The sequence below is a fragment of the Parasteatoda tepidariorum genome, chromosome 7, assembly GCF_982258835.1.
Source record: "Parasteatoda tepidariorum strain Cologne lab strain chromosome 7, Ptep-v5.0, whole genome shotgun sequence".
Taxonomy (NCBI): Eukaryota; Metazoa; Arthropoda; class Arachnida; order Araneae; family Theridiidae; genus Parasteatoda; species Parasteatoda tepidariorum.
Window position 1 is genome coordinate 64,663,761 of NC_141761.1, and position 18,152 is coordinate 64,681,912.

At 26.7% G+C, this 18,152-nt stretch overlaps 1 protein-coding gene across 4 annotated transcripts in view; it reads right to left on the reverse strand.

The window, feature by feature from the left end:
• LOC147807200 (fatty acyl-CoA reductase 1-like) overlaps positions 1-18,152 on the reverse strand; it is a 90,464-nt gene that overhangs the window by 30,654 nt on the left and 41,658 nt on the right. The gene's annotated exons all lie outside the window — the stretch shown is intronic.

Consider the following 18,152-nt stretch of genomic DNA (forward strand, 5'->3'; position numbering starts at 1 on the left):
TTTAAATAAAGTCTTTATTTCATTTCGGAATGACAATTTATAAATATTTTCGCTTGTTAAAAATAATGCCCAGTATTGGCTGGTTATCTCCAAGTTCTAATTACTTTTTAAATTAAAAAGTTAGGTGATGTTTTGTTATAATATAACATTTTGTTAGTCCCCGTACCTTAATATCAAATAATAAAATACTCTATTTATGAAACAGATACTTATTTATTGAGATTTTTGTCTCTCCAGTAAAATTAGTTTTGTTGGAAAAAATTTGTTTGTTAGAATAGAATGAAAACCAGTCATCTCCAACAAAATCGGTTTATATTGATTCAATTCTAGCCTTCATTGACTCTAAAAGGACTTGCAATTACACACACACACACAAATTTATGGAAATACATTTACTATCCTATTGCAAAAACTTTTTATCAATTTTATTCTTTAATTAAATTCAAATATATTAGTAATTGTTTAATTAAATTGTGCCAGACTTGGTTTAAAATTTTGATGACCTCTACATGCGATATCAAATTATTACCTGCAAATAAGTTTAAATTTATTTTCTAATTTTCTATTCAATATTAGTTACAATTTTGTAAAAAGCACGAATTAAGTAGTTTGCTACAAAGTAGTTGCCATCATTTTTGGTGATAAGATGCACTTATTTTTTGACGAACAGAGCAGATACCATAAGTAGATAATATATATCTGTGTGTGTGTGTGTGTGTGTGTGTGCGTGCGTGCGTGCGTGCGTGTGTTGGCAAGGGCCGGCAAACGAGGACACACACAGGCAATTTCACCGTCGAACGAGGACCTCGTGCCAACCGAGGACGTCCTCGGTTAGAAAATGGTATTTTCGTACTCAGGGGGTCATGAAATAGTCCCAGAAATTTTTTTAGCAAAATCTAATTTTGTCCTCGATTGTCAGCATTTATCAAAGTTGTGTATAAAGAGCCGAGTCGAAGTGTGTATGCGTGCAAAAACGACGTCCTCGGTTGGTCGATAAAACCACACGTTCAGCGGGGGTCCTCGTTTGCACTTAAAAACCGCCTACTCGGATACACCCACCCCGGTCTTTTTCGTATTTAACGAATAAACATGAAACAAATAAAGGAAATGCTTTAAACTTATTTACATACGATATTAACTGATTTCATTTCATTTTTATCAGTTAAATGTATATGAAAGCTCATCAGTTAATGTATAGGAATAAATGGTTGTTCCTATTTGAAATATTATCACATCCATATTTTGTTAACTTTCTTGATATGTAAGAAATGCTTAGAAACGTTTTCACGCAATTTTAAGAGAAATTAATTATTTTCTTTACTTTTATTTCACTGAAAGTGTTTGTATGTTTATAACGAAGAACGTGTTAATGAAAAATAATACCATTATCTAGTCATTATTAATTAAAATGTAGTCATTTAAAATTAAATTGTTATCTTAAAGAGCTCTCCTTTTTTAAATTATTTTTTTCAGTAAAATTCAGATGATTTTAACATGAATTACCTTTTGAAATAACAGATTTTTAAAAATTCGCCCTACACATATTTTAATGTTGACACGCGTTTCAAAGAAAACCATTTTCTTACTTTTCTTGTATGATAAGACTTCTTTTAATAAATTGTAATCAAATTATTTTTACTTTGTTGATAAAATGATCTAGTGATAACATTAGAAGCTTCTAAAAATTTATATCTGACATTTTCTTAGGACTAATATATTATTTAAGTCTCTATTATTAATTAGAACTTATTAGAACTATACGTTCGAAAAAAAATAAAATTAAACATATTTTGTAATTAAATTTAATATTCGAAATAAATTGTTTTAAATAAAAAAAAAACGATTATACTTTTTGCTATTTAAATGGATTTTAATTGAGATTAAACTGGAAAACAGTTTTAGATATTTTCTTCAAATTAGAACTTTATTATTATAAAGAACTTAGCGAAAGACTTTCGTACACACAGCCTACGATACATACAGCCAAGGGAGGACCTACAATACACACAGCTAATCGAGGACCTACTATACACACAGCTAATCGAGGACCTATAATACACACAACTAATCGAGGACCTACAATACGCACAGCTAATCGAGGACCTACAATACACACAGCCAATCGCGGACCTTAATTACACGCGGCTAATTGAGCTTTTTTAAGGGATAATGAAGTGCTAATTTTATTAAAATTAGTGACTAATCAACCATATGATATTGATTTATACTTTAAGACTTTGTTAGTGATATTTTTTTCATCAGACTTTAGTTTAAATTAATTTTAAAATTGCAAACTAACTGAAAATAGTCTAATATTTACTATTGCTCGGCATGAAAATTTTTATCTTTAGGTCATTCAGAGTGTTTTGTAAATACCACCCTTAAAAACTATTTATTTAATATTTGTCGAAATTGAAGACAAAAAATAAGTTTATATGAGGTCAAAAGTTATATTAACGCAAGGTAGAAATAAAAAATACAAAAATACAATCGAAATATAACATATCACAGTACAGTGAAGCAAATGAAACGGAGAACAAGGCAATTTTGATTAGGGAATGAAACAGAAAACAGTTGAAAAACGATGGTTAAAAACATTTAAACCTCAATAAAACTTATTTTTTTGCTTATTGGACATTCACACTCTTCTATATTATAGTTAGTTAGATTTCGATAGACTTTCTGTTTTTAATCACTTAAATACTAATTTACAAGCCCCAATTACTTGGTTTTCATTTTTAATAAAGATTTTAAATATACATATAAATTGCAGATTTTACGAAGCACCCTGTTCTCTTATAGGTCAAAGCTTAAGAATGAATATTACAGAAACATTATGGAATTAAATTGCAGAAAATACGCAGCAATCAATTGCAAATTCTTTATTTGAAGAAAAAAAAAGTGTTTAAATTTGGCAAAAGACGAATCAACAGTTAACCAAAAAGATTTTACTTGTGAACAAAAACAATATTTTTTGCATGAAATTTATTTATTTCTATAACATCAAAAGATTCTTACAGTTTCTTACTGTTATCTGCGCATACTTATTGACCACAAAAATTCTATCTTAGTGTTTTTAATCAAAAAACATCTGAAAAAAGTTCGCCGTCGTCAAGAGGAATTAATAAAAATCATGATCCTACCTTTTTTTATATCTCATTTGAAGGTATCTTTATTCGATTCTATTTTAATTACAGAGGTATTTAATATAAATGTATTGAAGATATTTCCAACTATTTGAACTCTGAAAAGCAGTCAAAAATATAAAATCAAAAACATAAAGTGAAAAAAATAATAGCTGAAAGTGGTGCTCCTTTATTATAATTTCTCATAATGTTATCTTATTACAACACATTTTTTGATAAACATTAGTTATTGGTTTACAATCATTAAACGATAATTAAGTTATATTTACTATTAAAATATTTTTTAAGTATAGCTACGTCCAATTAATTAAAATAATAAATGCATGATAAACATATAAAATATTTGAGCAATATCAGGGATTAATTTTGCACACGATTTATACACTTTTTTTTCAGTGAAAAACATTTAAAATATTTTTATAGTTATAGAACAATAATTATGTGGGAGAAAAATAGAGAAAATAATCGAACAAAATTATTACATTTAAATTTTAAAAAAAATCAAATGAGAAATTGTTACATCGAGGATTTTATAAAAATTTCGGGATCCTTTCTCATTTATTTTTTAATTTGATGTGGTTGCGTAGAAAAATGATTGTGTAGAAGTAATAGGGGTTGATGAGCGAATCGATCAGATATATATATATATATATATATATATATATATATATATATATATATATATATATATATATATATATATATATATATATATATATATATATATATATATATATATATATATATATATATATTGTTGATTGACGGTATTAAATTTCTATGTAGATAACATAACTTAAATTAGGAAAAATATTCCTAAAATTATTATTTTTTATTTATTTAAATTAACCGTCGTTGAACAGCCTACCCAATATAGGGTATACGACTACCATCTCCATATCCTTCCAATTTCGAACCCAATCCAGAAGACTAAGGAGCTCATGGATCAAGTATTAGGAGAAATTTGACTTCCTGTAGGACATTTTGATGTAACAATTGCGTTAGATAAAGAGGAAAACCGCGAAAGCCTCTCGCGGTTAGACTGACTGCAAGGGGACTTTAACCCATGATCCATCTACCACTGGGGATATTTTAACTCAGCACTGAGGTCGGTGCGAGCCGGGTGCAAAATTCGAATCAACCAGGCATTGCCGGAATTCGAACCTGGTTCACCCCGTTGGGTGGCAATCGTTCGATCTCCTAACCCACAACTGCTCTCCTAATCTTATTGTCCTTTTGCTACCCCTCAGTAAAGTCTTTCTCAACGATCGTTTTTAAGTAGGCATGAATGTATCTGCTATGCTAAGCTGGCCTACGCCCTCAAAAAACTAAAAACTGGTTCTAAACTTTTTAAATTAATATATGAAATTGAACATTCTGAGAACAGAAATACTTCGCAGAGATTCTCTGTTATTTTTATTTTATATTTTATTTTAAATAACTAGAAAGGTAAAGTGTGACTTCTCGAATGTTTTTTATAAAAATGCTTCTTCCAGTTTTTAGTTTTCTGAAGACCCTGGTTATCTTACGCAATGCGGCAGTGCAGCGGTCCACATATCTCTGCAAAAAATTCGGTTTATATAGATAATATATCAATATTTTCTTTTCTATGATATAAATTAAGTTTCAAAATTGCCACAAACGCTTGAATTTTATAGAATGAGGGGGAAAATATTATAAATTCACTGATGATAAGTCTTTGCTTCTCCTTTAAAAATATATATTTGTACTATTATACTACGAGTAACATAATATAAAATTACAAAGGACTAGTGAAAAAGTTTTCAATCTTCATCTTCTATTTTACTTTCATAATTTAACATTAACCAAGCATTAATTTTAAGGGACATTAATTTTGTTAAGTGACATTAATTAATAAACTAACATTAATTTTGCAGTGAGTTTTCAAATAAAACATAAATTCTTTGCACAAATTAAAGAATTTTTCATGACTTATTTTGCAACTATGTCAACCACCATGTCAACAACTACGTGTTTACTTAATTAAACAACTATCTTTAGTTATTTAATTAATTTATTTATTCTTTTTGTTTGATTCTTGTAATTTTCAAAACTACTCTGAAGAGTTGTGTTAAAAAGTGTTTAATTTAAATTCTTCTCAAGGCAGAAGAACAAGTAAAATAGTTTATAAAAATTAAAATATATCAGAAAAATTAGATGAGAAACATTCAAGTAACTATCTCTATCGAAATCATATTTTATTAATTCCCAAGTACAGATTTCGCAAGTTTTCAGTATATCTATTTTTATCAGATGTAATATTATCATTTTGATAAAAATATATTTCAAACAAACTCTGCACATTTAAGGCATGCTTTTCCAAATAAAAATGTTTAGCGGGCAGTAAAAGGATTTACAATGACACGGAAGTAGCTCTCCCTCCTAGTTGAGGGGAGAGTAAAACTGGTTCTCCACCCCCGACCCCCCAAGAATTGTTTCCAAACGAAAGCCCAGAAGTCCTTTGGAGAACAGCCTCAATCCATGAGCTTTTAACTAAGGGAATAAAAATACTTATTACAATGATTATCCATAGTAATTTTTATTTTAATTTTTTATGCTTTTATAATTCATAATATTAATTTTATATTATAGTTTATTTTAATATTAATATTTCATTATTTTCAGTTTATTTGACATTATTATTTTTTTACATTATTATTTTTATTTTCGTCTCAATGCTTTAGCATGAAAAACATACTTATTAAAATTAATTTGTAATATTTTTTTCTTCAAATTTTGTAAAAAGTTTTAAAAAGTAAAATCTAATTTAATTTACTTTTTAATACAAATATGTGACATGAAATACGATTCATCGAACATTTAGATACTTATAAGAAAATTTCATGATTAATGCAATTACTCTCACTTAATAAACATTAAAACTAGTAGACATTTACTGTAAAACAGGCTAATATGCTCTTGATACTTAATTGCAATCTATTTAATTACAAACATTTAAAAGAAAATGTATAAGATGTAGAAAAGTGATGAAAGGGTTACAAACTAACGAAGACATTTTTCTCAACCACATATTTATCATACCATAATATTTTAACTAATAATATCCAATAAATGTGTTAAAGAGTTTTTATAGTTAAAATCTCGAACAATTTCTAAGTGAAGTTCTTAAATCAAGTCATTGTCTGATTTCATCTGTAGTTATATTATTTAATCAAGAAGACAAATTGGGTCACTGAAGTATTCTTAATTCGATAGCATCCTATCAAAAATAAATATTTATAAATAGTATACAATCCCCCCAACCCCCTATATATATATACATATATATTTAAATGACAGTCAATTGTGATGATTGGAGAACGAAACGAGTATGGACCAGAGCCTTCTAGTAATTCATATTATCACACTGTATCTTAAAAACATAGTAAAAGCATATTTTTCAAAGAACATTCTTCCCGTTATAATAAAGCGAACACCCTAAATAACATTATTATCTAAAGATCTGTTTTTTATATTCATAGATTCAATATTAATGGTTCGAAGGCTTCACCTTATATATGCTAATTAAAAAGTAAAGGCGATGTTGAAGTACGAAATCAGACTCAAAAATGTTCCTTGTCTGAATAAAGACAATATTGTTTTAGACTGATTTTCATTTGTGATCTTGAAAGTATGAGATGTAATCGCAATCTCGAAAATATAGTTCCAATAATTTAGAAATGAAAGCGCTCGGGCGTGTAGGCACCTTACAGTTAATGAGTGTTTCGCCCTCACAATAAAACTGCATTTTATCTGTATCGGATATAAAAATATGTATACTTTATTATTCATAAATTTTTTGACTATTATTAAATAGAATAATAATAAGCAATTATTAAAAATTAATATTTGCAAGGAATTATCTTCGAATAAACGATTTTTATGAATGTGTGTAAAAACTTTTCGAATATCTTAAAAAGTTCTCGAGATATAGCAAAACACGTAAAAACAATTTACATTAAAGATTGCATTCCTACTTAAACTATGAGGGCCATATTTTCCATAGTGGCTACAAGGTGACCAGCGTCCTCAAAAAACTAAACTAGTAGACATTTTTTTAAAAGAACATTTTAAAACTTATCTTTTTACCTTTTGTATTGTTTAAAAAATATGTACATCTTTTTCAGACTCTCGACGAGGGATTTTTGTTCTCTGATTATTTAATTGCGAAGGTTAATCATTGGGTTTTCAAATACGCATTTTGAAATTTTAGCACCAGTTTTTTTAGTTTTCTGAAGACGCTAGTCAGCTTAGAATACCCTCCATATCTTCAGAGATTCGTCAGAAATCCAAATCCGTTTAAAAACAGGGTATATTTATTCAGAGAAAGTAAATTTTTGTATCTAATTTCAAAACTTAAAATAGAGTAAATGATAATTAGCTCTCAATCAATTCAGACTTAAGAATCCCAGTACATATAATTTTAGCCCCAAACCCGAAGTTATTCAGAGAATTCGCAATTTCATTTTGCGCATTGTGCGCTTGAAGGTATGACAGGATTGCAAGAGTCTGGAAAAGTTTAAGAAGTGAAAGAAAATAATAAACGGAACAAAATTTTTCATTTTAATCAAAAGAAATTGTCGTAAATCAAATATGTATGTTAAAATTGTTCAAATCTTATTTTGAAAGCGGAATTGAAATTGGTGAAATTTTAAACAGCATTTTGTTATCACTTTTTAAATATTTCTGTACCATAGCCACCCTACATTAACAACACGGTTTGTGAAAATTCCCGTGAATGTTAATAAAAAATTGCTACCAAGGAAAAATTTAAATTCAAAAATATTACAGAGCCAGTTTTTTGATTTCTTTTCTTTTTGCATTTTTTTGGAATATTTCATTATTTATTTTTTTTACTTATATTATTAAAAATCTTGGATTTTAGACTTACATTAGAATAGTGTAATGTGTAATGTTGCGATGTTAGTGTGTTGTGCTAAAAAATAATTTTGTACGAAAATTTCTTCCTTAATGAGCCGACTGTTTTATATTTGTCTGAACATTTTATACACAATAAAATTTTAGAAGCTGAGTACGTTTGAAAGAAAAAAAGTCTGATCCAGAGATGTCTGCACCAAATTTCTTCATTTTAAAAACCTTGAGATGAACACCTGATACAAAAGAAGCACTTGAGATAAAAAAAAATTGGCAATTTTCCTGAAATACGCTTATTTAGAAATTATAAATAAATAAATTTTAAAAATTACTAACCCGATCTTTCTTTAAACTTATGGATTGATCATTTATTTAACTGACATCCTCTTATCTTAAATGAAAAATAAATAATCTAAAATTCATTTATGTTTTTCTTTTCCTCACACATCATTAGAACATTTTATGTTTTTATCGACAATATATTGCATCCATTTTTTATACAATTTAATGTACTTTAATAAAGTAATAAATCAAGTCTTGAAAGAGTAGCAGTCAAAAGATTTCATAAAAATAGAAACAATAACCCATTGTGAAATTATGCAAAGTTACTCAAAATTGGAAGAAATAATAACTTGGACGGTTAACTCGGATGAAATAGCAATCCTGATTAGAAATGCAATTCTAACTAGATACTTTTTAGAGTCTGACGCAGGTACTGCGTCGACAGTCACGCGCAAGGGCTGTTCGAAATGAAATTAAACTATGATTCTATCATTGGAAGGGAAACTATGGATTCATTTAGGATGAAGTTTTAAAGTGCTAAGCTTAAAATAAAATATGATTCTCCTGTTTAAGATTTTATTCGAAGTTTCATATTTAAGGGGCCATTCTTACTGCATGCAATTAACCTATTGCGGCAAGCAAGAAGTTTTTCTTGAAGTAGCTTCTAATGATTTTCACATGCACGGTGAGAAACCAAATGCTAAAGGAATGGGCATTAGGTCTTGTTCAGAATCTCAGATGATGAGACAAGCAATGGCATGTCTTCCTGACTATGCGTTGGCATGTCTTCTAGGATTTGAGCAGTGTTCACGCTACGAAACTTCAGTAATTTCATTACTACTCAGAAAAATCATTGCTTGTTTAAAGCAAGGTCTTCAGTTTGGTTTGAATTTCTGATGGATTCCTACTTTATTATCAATATTATTATACCTCTGACAATCGTTGCCGCTTGGATGGCGATGTAGCATCTGCGTCAGCCCCTAGAAACCTTCTAGCATTAGATTTGTGTTTTCGACCCCGCGTATATGTTTTCAAATTGTTAAATGTACAGTGTCATGTACTATTATGCATTCACAATATTTCATGAGGCTAGAAACAGGTATGATAATTAGATTACGTAGGAGATAATTTAAGTTACAAAATCAAAAGCAAAAACTCTCTGAAGAAACATGCTTTTTCTTCTACAATTTTGGATTCTTGATCATCACAATATTATGAAGAAAAGTAGCCGTAATTTGGAAAATATGGTCACAATAGTTTATGTAGAGAGTGAACGAAAATTTAAGTACTTTGATGTTAATTTTCCTTTCTGCATAGTATGTCATATCTCATGAACTATTTAATATCTTTGCACGCTATTCTTGACGGTCAAATTTGTTTAAATCATAAGGTATACACATTTGTACATCATTTCAAAGTACGTTACTATTATTCATAAAATGCGAAATTATGAGCAAAATCGGCTGAATCATTTCTGAGAAATGAAATTTAAATTAAGTCGCATTCTTAAATTTCATTTCTCTACTGAAATAAAAAGATGCCAGAACTTTTATCATACAGGTAAGACTCAGAAGGATTTTCACAAAAACGCAAATTTAGAAAAATTTTGTCAAAAATGTTTTATAAGATAAACAAGTTTAATGTTTAGCACATGAATTCTTCTCATAGTTCAATATATATAAAAGAAAGGTGTTGTGAGTTTTGAGTTTTGCAAATTGAAACAAAGAATTAAATCTTTTGAGTTCAAAACTTTCAATAAGTATGATGCTAAGCAATTTTGAGTTTGTTTAAAATTTCTTTGAAAAAGTAGACAAGATTTTAATAAAAAGTTCGAAATAGTATCGCTAATTACAATGTGACTGCATGATCAAAAATCAAAATAACGTGCTTAATTTTACTCCAAAACATTATATTTTTATCCATTTCTTGGTATATTTGAAATCATCAATTTAGAAAAGGTATGATAATCGAATTTAAAAAAATCATGACAAAATTGGTTTTAATATTTTAGGAGATATTTTCCAATATCGAACTTAAATCCCAATTAAGAATTCCATAATAAATCCATTACGGGACGATGGAAAGACGCAATGTTGTTAAAATAATAAACAAAAGTTGAAACATAGTATAATTAAATATATACAAGGAATAGTATAAATATGTCTGAAGAATATTTTCAATATATCAAAAAATATAATAATATTTTCTAGAAGAATGCTGGGAAAGTGACTGAAGTTAACATAAGATTAACATGAATACGATTTACATAACATACAAAAAATGTGTTATAATTGAGATAAAAATAAATAATATAAATAGTGAGAATACGCAGAAAATTTGCCAAGAATTATCGGTGCTTTACGTTAGGGGGGTACAACTCCTTGAAAAAATGTTAATTGATTTGATAAATATTATAAAATTTGCATATACTAAAAAATCTGCAAGCATCAAAATAAATCACCGCAATTTTTTAAAAATTAACTTCGATTTTTCTTCGAAAAAATCCAAAGCAATATAAAAAAAATTAAATCATGTTAGGAACATAATTAAAGTTGTAGTTGCTTTTGTTTTATAGTGTTACAAAGAAAGCTAAGTATTCTACTTTTTTTAATTAATTAAAAAATGAATATTTGCTAATGATTATGATTTTTTATTGATTATTGTAGTTGATTATGATATATTAATTATTCATAAAATTATGAGATGATTATGAAATTTCACAAATCTTAAGAAATATAGTGGATTCTTAGCTTTTTTGAAGATCTGAGGAAACAAATAATTTTTTTTCTCTCTATTATGTTGTCATCACGCTGTAAATAACCGTGGAAAAAACGACTGCCATAAATATTAATGATATTCTCTGTGGCTTTGGAGTATGAATTAATTGAAAATATTAAAAAAAAAGTTTTAAAAAAAATGAAATCTTTTGTAGTAGGTCTTGGAGTTCACACTGTTTAGCTTTTAGAATAGTGGATTCGTTTAAAACTCACAATGTGTTTGATCTCGCAATGCGGCAGGAAGGAGCGAGGAGTTCGCGGTTTTTTTTAAATGTGTTTCCTGTGAGCGCCGATTAGAGCCGGTCAAGTGTTTCTCCAGAGGGTGGGTCGTCAGCATTCTTTTCAGTCTAAAATCCTTGTAGATTTATTTCTTAATTAAAATTTTAGTTATTTATTTTCTACGTAAAATAATAAATTATAAAATTCCAAAAAAAAAACTTTTTTTTTATTTACCATAAAGTAATTTGCAAGAAGGTAATAGTATAACATTCACTGAGGAAAATACCTTTGCAATTTGAGTTACAATTACTATTTGTTCACTTGAATTTTTAAAAAAAATATTTCCCCTTTAAAAAGTAAGAAATAAACATTTTTGTTTAGCTCGGAACATTTTTTGCTTTAATTATAATCTGCAATTTGTTTAAATTAATATACATAATACTAATTTAAAATAATATTTAAATTTAAAAAATTTCATTTTAGTTTCGCTAAATTTTCAACTTTTAAAAATTTTTTGAAGCATTTTGTACAATTAAAAACAAATCTATTAAAAAAACGTTTGCGAGCAAGCTTATGCCATATCAATTGTTTAGTCTACACAGATGTGAATTCTAATTATCAACTAAAACTCGATGATTAATAAAAATTTATCATTTATGACGTCTGAAAATATAATACATTTATTCATTTTACTTTTATATATGTATTGCACTTTTATATATTTACGGTTGGGGGGAAGTAAGCTACAATGAAAAATGGGTTTTACAGGTGCTTTATAGTTTAAATCTTTGAGTTTATTATTATTTTTTGCATGAAAAATATTTTTATAGGACATCCTGAGTTGTGTTTTTCATGAGTGTATCAGAAATATCGAAGGATTTACTTGGTTAATCTGCATCAGATGCCTTACAATCAGATGCCCTAGAAATTTTTAAATTACTGTTGTCATGCGTAAAAATTTCACCTTTGAAAAACAGTTACGACTTATTGAGTAAAAATTTGACCTCGTTAATCGTTCCAGAGTAATAAAAAAATTATTTTATGATGCAAGCGTAATAATCAAGAGAATTATTTAAGAAACCTTACTTGAGTGACAAAGTTACTTTAAAGCAAAAATTCGGTTGTAATCTAATGACATTTAAAAATTTATCAGAAGTAAGGATGTTTGTTCTGATTTTACCAATCCAGAAAAATCCCTCAGGTGGGTTTTCTTTTTAGAAAGAAAGCATTTGAATGAATAAAAATTTTTTTTCAAAAAATGTATTTTAAATACTGTTTCCCAGAACTGAAAATCTTGTTAGAAACAGTGTTAAATAATTTCTTTGAAATACAATTAACACAATTAAATCATTTTAATCCTATTTATTAATGCAGTGAAACTTATTTTAAGACTGAATTTAAAAAACTCATTATTATTTATTTATTATAAACTCAAATTATTTTACTTTTCCACTTTAAACAGTATCTAACTTAATAACTTTTCTCTGAACTCTGAATACTTTTAATTTTCTCTGAACTCTGAATTCTCTTAAATATTTATCTCTAATATTTTAGTATGTGATTCTCTAAAATTTAGCACCATAATTTATAGAACTACAAAGTTAGTAATATCTTCTCTTATGGTGTGATTAAAAATAAATAACAAAAATTCCAAATATTTACCATCAGAATTATATTGTCTTATAATATTTAAGAACGTTAAAAGTTAGTACGATGAATTTTGATATAGTAACTGAATTGATTTGTAATTAGATATAATTCCTTGCAGAACGCTATATATTTCAGACGAAAACTGTTAAGAAATAAGAATTACCACTCTAATTAGTAGTATCTGGGAATATAAGAACTAAATTAATGAATGATTGGTCAAGTGAATTTGTAAATTTGCAATTCAGTTATGAATCTTAGAATCTGGAAAATAATTGGTATATTATGAGTCGGAGAATCAGTGAATACGCAACTAGACTAAATTGTGATTGAGCAAATCAATGAATAAGTTAATCACTGAATGAGTTAATCAATTGAATCAATTTGTAGATAATTATACAAAAGAAAAAGAAATATTTGTCTGACAAAAATCGACAACCGCTATTTTTCGAATGTTTTTTTTTTCGCGTGATAAACAAAGTGCGAATAGTTTTTTTAAAAAATTGTCGAGAAAAAATCAATTTTATTGAAAAAAGTAATTATTTAATTATTTTTTTATGTTTCCTAACTATTCAATAACCATTACCAAATTACTATGTAATAACCATCCTAGAGGCTTTGATTTATGAATTATAATATTGTATTGTGTGCAAAAAAAAATAAACGGACCACCTGAATACTTTTTGATCAGGTCTTCTATTTCAAGGATTTAATCTTAATGGTTTCAGGAAGTGATCTAAAATATGTAGTTTAATCAGTGCAAACGATATAGCAAGTTATGAAATCAGATACAAAACCGTATCTTTTCTGAATAAACATATCCTTTTTTTCAACGAATTCTGATTTCTAACACCTTAAGCATATGGGGACCTATTTAGAAATACACTGCAGTTTTTCTACAGAACTGAAGTTGTTTTGTTGTTTTTCTGAAGTTAACTGCCGATTTTTTTTATTGCATTCTAACTGTAAAAGCAGAGCACTTATTTAGCAGCTAATGTGAAGTAATTTATCAGTAATTTATTTTTAAAAAAAAAGAACTTTTAGCTCTTTTCACCAAAATTACTGTAGTTTAAGTGAAATTAAAATGCAACTTTAAAATTATAAATCTAAAAAAAAGAAAGAAAACTTAAAATATGTAGCTGTGCTGCAGTAAATTCGAAGTAATTATGCAGTCATTGTCTAAAAAGGTTGGTAAATCAACTTTTTATAATGTTTACGTCTCTTTTTCTTTCCTTCTTTTTTTTTTCTTTTTGATTATTTATTAATTTCTTATCTTTAAGAAAAAATTCTAAGCATATACTGTAAAATCGAAATAACGTACACTGTCTAGATTCATAAAAGAAAAATTCATAACATACATACTTGACTTAACTGTAATTTTTTATAGTTCAGAATCGTGAAAAATATTATATATTACATTTACAATCAGAAATCAGTGAAAAATATTATATCTTGCATTTTAATAGTTTATGGTTATGAAAAATAGCATGAAATATCAGGGTCTTTTTCTGCGTTAAAGGTAAAATTTTCGAAGAGCGGCTCATTTTCCAAACAATAATTCTTCAATTTTGTACTCATTTGCAGTCATTAGATCTAAGAGAAACAGTTCGCCATTGTTGAAATTTTTTCACTTTACAAAATCAACTATTGATAAATTTTGAAAAAGAAATTTCAAACAACTTCTCTTCAAGATTTTATATTTTCATACAAATATAATTCTGATAACTGACAGATTTTTTTAGTTACTATTAGACTATTTTTTATACTTAAAAAATACCAAAATATATTTTTACTCGTAATTAATACGTCTATATATATATATATATATATATATATATATATATATATATATATATATATATATATATATATATATATATATATATATATATATATATATCTATATCTATATATATATATATATATATATATATATATATATATATCTATATCTATATATATAATATATATAAATTCTGCTTTTTTTTAATTTTAAAAAATGAGAGAAAAAATCCTTATTTTTACTTAAAAATATAAATATTTCTCTGTGTAAACTTCCTAACCATTGACAATAATAGATAAACAGCGCTTTTCAACAATTATTACATATATTTTGAAATTATTCTTTAAAAAAATGTATAAACCTCAAGGACACTGTTGCTCAAATAAATAAATCTAAAAGGAAGAAAAAATCCCTTTAATTTAAAAGGGCACATATGTAAAAAAAATGAAAATAAATAAATAAAAATGAAAAAGAATGAAAGGAATATGTTAACACCAATAATTTCTGGCATTGCTTGAAATTTGCGTTCAATCCAATTCTATGCGGACTACATTCTGTAACTCAACAATATTCCTTTTGATAATTAAATTAAGTTTATAAATTTTTAGAATGAAACAAAGTAAAACTTGCAATTTTCAACTTGTATTTGAAAACAGATTTTGTGCATTCCTGGTTATTTTGTAAATTTCGAATACAGTTTCGAGTCCTTTTCACAGTTCAATTTATTTTTAAAGCAGTTAAATTGACATTTCATTTATTATTTTTAAATTTAAAATCTCTATTTGTTACATAAGCTAGAAGTTGCTTATTATTTTATTTTTGTTCTTATTGTGGCATTCAAATAATACATTCAACATTCGAGCAAAAAAAATCAGTGTAAATGATTTTCCTAACTTCCCAACATAATAAAAAAAATTATATATATATATATATACATTTATTTATACAGTTTTAAGTAGTAAGAAAGTACAATAGAATTCTCTCAAAATAAAAATCACTTTTCAAAGGGAGCATTACATGTGTTCTTTTTCTGTAAAAGCGCGGGAAAGCAGAAAGAGTGGGAATTTCTGGGAATCATCTTTTCACGAATTAGGCAGGGCCCATTTTACGTGACCATCCGGCAGCAGCCTTTCTTTGCCCCAAAGCATAGTGGGGGAGAGACTTCCCTCCCTTTTCAAAATGAACCGTTAAAAGGAAGGGTCAAGCCCATAAATAGTATAAGGACAGTGACCTTTCTGCAATAATTAGGTTTAGTTATCTTATCTTACTGGTTTAATTATCTTATTTCTTAAAATATCTTTTATTTTAATTTATTTACATCTTATCTTATAAATAGTGTTTTATTTAAAAGGATATAAATTTTTTTTTTTCAGAATGAAATAAAATATAAAGAAGTAAAGTTACCAAGTAATTAAAAAAAAATTTCCACTATATGCAAGGCAATGCACGAAATGAAATTTAGTATTTTTGTCTCTAAATTTGCATTCTCTAATCAAAAGTATTATATCATATTCATATTATTTTGAATCATATTATCATATCATATTATTTTGAATAAAAATCATTTTTAATTAAAATAATATAAAATTTCTAAAAAAAAAAAAAGTTGCAAATAATCTCACAGAAATTTACACTTTCAACCAAACCTTGAAGCATGTATAAGGGCTTGAGTTTCACATTCTAAGGAAGCAAAAATTTAAATGTTTTTAAAATTCCAATAATCAGGAATTATTTAGCAGCTACTGTTAATAAAAAAAAAAAGATGTTTATATAATGTAAAGCATATGAAGAAAATTTGAAAACCCTGAGAAAAAATTTAAATAAAAAAGAACGTACAATACATCAAGTAAAATGCTAAAACTTTTCCCTCAACGAAATTATCATATTTTAAACTACAATAAGATAACCATATTTTTCTTTTGAGCCGGACTTATTTATTTCATACTTTTTTCATTATTTTGTATTAATTTAGGACAAAATAAGTGAGCATTATAATATCGTTCCTTTTAGCCTTTTAATAATATTTGGTTGTAAAAAACAGCATAAAACACCAGTAGCTTTTTCTATCTTAAAGGAAAAATCTTCCGAACATGGCTCATCTTCCAAACAATAATTTTTCAATTTTGTACTGAATTAAAGTCATTATATCTAAGATAAACAGATAACCATCGTAGAAATTTTTTTACTTTGCAAAATTAATAATCCATAAATTTTTGAATATGAATAAAATGATGATTTTATATTTTTAACCAAATATAAATCCAATAAACTAACTTATTTTTTTTAGTAACTATTAAACTGTTTTTTATACTTAAAAAATACCAAAATATATTTTTGATCGTAATTAAAGAGTTAGAAATATTATATACATAAGAGACACCGATGTCCCATCTGCATTCCTAAATTAAATTCTTGAATGAATTTAGTATTAACATAATTTATCGTTTTATTTAATATTTTTATTTGAATTTTTTTATTAATCCTTTAATCTCTTTTGCTTAATATTTGTTCACGTACTATTGCTAAAAAAAACCTGGTTAAAGTCGTAAGATCTTGCTGTAATATAATAATTAGCAAAAATTTTAAATTTTCGTGATCTTTGTGTGTTTTTCGCTATCTATATATTACACTAACTAATAAGATGAAAATAATTATAGTTACATGATGATTATTAAAATAATTTTTAGATTTTGGATAATTTAATAAGACAATTTTAGAAATGTTTACAAAAAATTGGTATGTAATTCTCTAAAGTTAAAAAACAACAAACTATTGAACGATCAAATTAGTGAGATCTTCTCTTATATTGTTTTTAACTCCTTAAGGACGGAAATCGCGTGATTCTCCCTTCACTGCTTACGATATCAAAATTTTCTCTCTCTAGCAGCCCAAAATCACAAAGAATGAATTTTAATACGATAGACTCATTACGTAATGTATTCGCATGTATACATACTCTTTAGTACGTATACTCTTGGAGTATTCCGGGTTGTAAAAGTTCTTTCGCATTTTGAATTCGGTTAATAATCAATATTTAGATTAAAAATTATATTGTCTCATGTGGAAAAATCGCAAAAGTTTTTAGGTATTTGTACGATTTATAATAACAATATTGATTTCTAATGATCCTTGATTCCCTAATATAACACCATTTCTTTCAGTCGAAAGTTATTTAACAAGAGGCATTTTGTATTAGTAAGTGATTGATCAATAAGAATAAATAAACTAATTACTATAATTTAGGAATATAGGAAATGAATTAATGAATGAGTGATTAGATGAACCGATAAATTTGCAATACGGCTATAAATCTGTGACGAAATCTATGTATTTCTGAATTGGAGAGGGGTCAGTGGCTCGTATTGGGCAAAGGAGTGAATCTGTGATTAAGCTAATCAAAGA